We start from the raw sequence: 5,200 nt of genomic DNA on the forward strand, positions 1-5,200 counted from the left end.
CAAATAGAGGAAAATGAACGTGTAGAGCTTCTACTTCAAAGTCTTCCTGATTTGTATGATTAGCTTATTATCAACTTGACCAATAATATCCTCTCAGACTATTTAGTCTTCAATGATGTTGCAGTCGTTATCTTGGAAGAAGAAAATAGGCATAAAAAAAAAGGAGACAGAAATATTTCAAACCAAGCAGAGGTGTTATTGGTGTCAAAAGGAAGATCAACGTAGCGTGGCTCCAGTAGGATTCAAAGGCAGGGAAGGTCCAAATTAAGAAGTAAGAAGACTATGAAAATGCTACAAATGTGGCAAAAAAAACACTTCAAAAAAGATTGTTAGTTTAAAAAGGGTATAGAGAATACTGTAGAATCATCAAAACCTCAAGGATGTGTTGCAAGCACCTCTGAAGATGGAGAGATTTTATATAGTGAAGCAGCGACAATCTCTACAGATACAGAAGAGCTCACTGAGGTCTGGCTAATGGATTCAGGAGCAACATGGCATATGACTTCTAATCAAGATTGGTTCCGTACATATGAACTAATCTCTGGAGGCAAAGTGTTCATGGGTGATAATCATGCTTTAGAGATTATTGGCATTGGCACCATCAAATTAAAGATGTATGATGGCTTAATTTGTACTATTTCAGGAGTGCGACATGTGAAAGACTTAAAGAAGAATCTTTTGTCCATAAAACAATTTGATAGTCTTGGTTGTAAGATCCGAATAGACAATGGAATAATGAAAATTATCAAAGGAGTGTTATTGATTTTAAAAGCAAGAAAGATAATTGCAAACATGTGTGTATTAATAGGAGAAACACATCATGAGACAGAAACGTCAATCGCATCAGCTAGTCCTACAGAAGAGAAGACGATGATGTGGCATCAAAAACTAGGCCACATGTCAGAAAAAGATTTAAAGGTTCTATCTTATCAGAAGTTATTCTCTAGGCTTACAAAGGTTACTTTACCTTTTTTGTGAGCACTGTATTACAAGTAAACAGCACAGGTTGAAGTTTGGCACATCAACAACTAAGAGCAAATGCATCTTAAACCTGATTCACTCTAATGTTTGGCAACTACTAGTTGTATCCTTGGGAGGAGCAAGATACTTTGTATCATTCATAGATGACTTCTCCAGGAGATATTAGGTGTATCCAATTAGAAGGAAGGCAGATGTGCTTACAGTCTTTAAAACTTTCAAAGCGCGGGTGGAACTTGAATCTGAAAAGAAGATCAAGTGTTTGAGGACTGACAATGGAGGAGAATATACCAGTGATGAATTTGATAACTTTTATAAACATGAAGGTATCAAAAGGCAGTTCACAACGGCATACACTCCACAACAAAATGGAGTGGCAGAGCGGATGAACAGAACTCTATTAGAAAGAACAAGAGCAATGTTGAAGGCTGCAGGTCTAGGAAAGTCATTCTGGGCAGAAGCAGTCAATACCGCCTGTTATGTGATAAATCGATCTCCATCAACCGCAATTGAGTTGAAGACACCGATGGAGATGTGGACTGGAAAACCAGCTGATTATTCTCGATTGCATATATTTGGAAGTCCTGTGTACGTGATGTACAATACACAAGAAGTTAGCAAGCTGGATTCAAAATCCAGAAAATGTGTATTCTTGGGATATGCTGATGGAGTGAAGGGGTATCGCTTGTGGGATCCCACTGCCCACAAGGTAGTGATCAGCAGAGATGTCATATTTGCAGAAGGTAAAATGCAAATGGAAGAACATAATATCATTCTAAAGGAGACTACAGCAGTCCATGTGGAAAATACTCAGAATCATGCTTTTTCTGAAACTGTACCAGAGCATGAAGAGCAAGAACAAATAGAGTCTGAAACTCCTAAAGTTCGGCAGTCAACTCGTGAAAGAAGACCACCGGCTTGGCACTCAGAATATGTTACTGAAAGTAACATTGCATACTGTCTTCTAACAGAGGATGGAGAGCCATCAACTTTCCATGAGGCTATTAAAAGCACAGATGTGTCTATGTGGATGACAGCAATGCAAGAGGAGATTGAAGCTCTGCACAAGAATAATACTTGGGATCTTGTTCCGCTACCACAAGGAAGAAAGGCCATTGGCAACAAATGGATTTACAAGATAAAACGTGATGGCAATGATCAAGTGGAGCGGTATCGTGCAAGATTGGTGGTGAAAGGATATGCTCAGAAAGAAGGAATAGACTTCAATGAGATATTTTCTCCGGTGGTACGACTTACGACAATCAGAGTAGTCTTGGCAATGTGTGCTATATTTGATCTTCACTTGGAGCAGTTAGACGTGAAAACTGCATTTCTTCATGGAGAACTTGAAGAAGAAATTTATATGCTCCAACCAGAGGGTTTTGCTGAAACAGGCAAGGAGAACTTGGTTTGCAGGTTGAACAAATCTCTATACGGTCTCAAACAGGCGCCGAGGTTAATCATAAACATGAAGGTGTTAAAAGGTAGTTCATAATGGCATACACACCATGATAAAATGGAGTGGCAGAGAGGATGAATAGAAAAATGCTGCAGGTCTAGGAAAGTCATTCTGGGCAGAAGCAGTCAATACCGCCTGTTATATGATAAATCGATCTCCATCAATTACAATTGAGCCGAAGACACCGATGGAGATGTGGACTGGAAAGCCAGCTGATTATTCTCGATTGTATATATTTGAAAGTCCTGTGTACATGATGTACAATACACAAGAAGTTAGCAAGCTGAATTCAAAATCTAGAAAATATGTATTCTTGGGATATGCTGATAGAGTAAATGGATATCACTTGTGGGATCCCACCACCATAAGGTGGTCATCAACATAGATGTCATATTTGCAGAAGGTAAAATACAAATTGAAGAACATAATAGCATTCTAAAGGAGACTACAACAATCCAGATGGAAAATACTCAGAATCATACTTCTTCTGAAGTTGTACCAGAGCATAAAGAGCAAGAACAAATCAAGTCTGAAACTCCTGAAGTTCGATGATCAACTCGTGAAAGAAGACCACCGGCTTGGCACTCAGAATATGTTACTGAGAGTAACAGTGCATGCTGTCTTCTAACAGATGATGGAGAGCTATTAACTTTCCATGAGGTTATTAAAAGCACAAATGTATTTATGTGGATGACAGCAATGCAAGAGGAGATTGAAGCTCTGCACAAGAATAATACTTGGGATCTTATTCCACTACCACAAGGAATAAAGGCCATTGCAATAAATGGGTTTACAAGATAAAGCGTGATGGCAATGATCAAGTGGAGTGATATCGTGCAAGATTGGTGATAAAAGGATATGCTCAGAAAGAAGGAATATACTTCAATGAGATTTTTCTCCTGTGGTACAACTTAAGACAATTATAGTAGTCTTGGTAATGTGTGCTGTATTTGATCTTCACTTAGAACAATTAGATGTGAAAACTGCATTTCTTTATGGAGAACTTGAAGAAGAAATTTATATGCTCTAACTATAGGGTTTTGTTGAAACAGGCAAGGAGATCTTGGTTTGCGGGTTGAACAAATCTCTATACAGTCTCAAACAGGCGCTGAGGTGTTGGTACAAGAGATTTGATTCCTTCATAATTAGCCTTGGATACAACAGACTCAGTTCATATCATTGTACGTATTACAAGAGGTTTAAGAAAGATGATGTTTTCATCATTTTGTTGTTGTACGTGGATGATATGTTGGTGATAAGCCCAAACAAAGATCGAGTCCAAGAATTGAAGGCACAGTTAGCTAGGGAGATTGATACGAAGGACTTGGGATTAGCAAACAGGATTCTAGGAATGCAAATTTACCGAGATAGAAGTAAGAGGAAGATTTGGCTTTCTTAGCTGAATTATTTGAAGAAGATCTTGTGTCTTGCGACACTTCAACATGCAAGATTGTGAGCCAATTTCCACCCCACTTGTTATTACCACCCCACTTCTTATTAACTTCAAATTAATCCTCAAGTATGTCTCCTAACAATGAAACAGAGAGGATGAAGATGTCTCGAGTACTGTATGCATTAGTAGTGGGAAGTTTAATGTTTGCCATGATATGTACAAGACCAGACATTGCACAAGCAGTGGGAGTAGGTAGTCAATATATGGAAAACCCTGGTAGAGAGCATTGAAATACTATTAAAAGGATCTTGAGATATATCAAGGGTACCTTAGATGTTACATTATATTATGGAGGATCAGAATTTACGGTCAGCGGTTATGTTGACTCGGATTTTGCTGGTAACCTTGAGAAAAGAAAATCCACTACAGACTATGTGTTTATAATTGCAGGAGGAGCCGTGAGTTGGGTCTCTAAACTACAGACTGTTGTAGTGTTATCCATAACAGAAGCTGAGTACATGGCAGCTACTCAAGCTTGTAAAGAAGCAATATGGATGAAGAAACTTATGGAGAAGCTCGGGCATGAACAAGAGAATATTCTTTTGTATTGTGATAGTCAGAATGCTTTACATGTTGCAAGGAATCCAGCATTTCATTCAAAAACAAAACACATAGATATTCAGTATTACTTTGCTCGCGAAGTGGTGGAAGATAGAAGTGTGGATTTTTAGAAGGTTCACATAAAGGAAAACCGAATAGATGCTTTGACGAAACCGGTCAACACTGCTAAGTATATATGGTGCAGATCCTCTTACGGTCTAGCACAAACGTAAGCAGCATGAAGATGACAAGTATAGAAAGGATAGAAGAATCTTAAATGATCAAGTGTGAAAACTTGATTAAATCATCAAAGTCTTCAAATGGGAGAATGTGAAGCCAACCACTTAAGTCAACAATGGTGGGAAAAGGTGAAGCCATCCTTTCCACCTTAGTCAATAAGTGTAGGCACCAATTCGGTGCCACTTGCAGCACCAATTGGTGCCCCTTATCCTTTGCTTGGATGCTTACCTATAAATAGGCAATACATCCAAGCTATTTTGCACAACATAAAAGAGAAACAAGAGAGGAAAAGTAAAGTGAGAGAGAAAAAATAATTCTATAAAATTATGAGGTATTTATAATAGAGTAAGTGAGGTGTTTTCTCCTAATAATAGAGAGATTTCTAATTGTTCTTCTATTATTTAAGAGAAGTTATAATTCCCACATTACTTAGTAAAATCCTTCTATATTTGCATGTGGACGTAGCCCAATTGGATGAACCACGTAAATTTATGTGTGTCTCATTTCTCATTTTATCTTGTCCTTTACCT

General features: G+C 38.1%; 2 long non-coding RNA genes across 2 annotated transcripts in view; both read left to right on the forward strand.

Annotated features, from left to right (window-relative positions):
* The window catches only part of LOC105107290 (uncharacterized), a 15,919-nt gene extending 10,958 nt beyond the window's left edge, over positions 1-4,961 (forward strand). The window contains exons 2-3 of the long non-coding RNA XR_838848.1: positions 4,294-4,297; positions 4,836-4,961. This is a non-coding gene — a long non-coding RNA (uncharacterized LOC105107290). The remainder of the gene's footprint in view (positions 1-4,293; positions 4,298-4,835) is intronic.
* Positions 1,367-2,704, forward strand: LOC105107289 (uncharacterized). Its single transcript, XR_838847.1, has 2 exons — positions 1,367-1,412; positions 2,533-2,704. It is a non-coding gene; the product is annotated as an uncharacterized LOC105107289 (long non-coding RNA).
* Positions 4,962-5,200: the final 239 nt, after the last annotated feature.

The sequence above is a fragment of the Populus euphratica genome, unplaced genomic scaffold (genome assembly GCF_000495115.2).
Source record: "Populus euphratica unplaced genomic scaffold, PopEup_1.0 scaffold154.1, whole genome shotgun sequence".
NCBI classification, from domain to species: Eukaryota; Viridiplantae; Streptophyta; class Magnoliopsida; order Malpighiales; family Salicaceae; genus Populus; species Populus euphratica.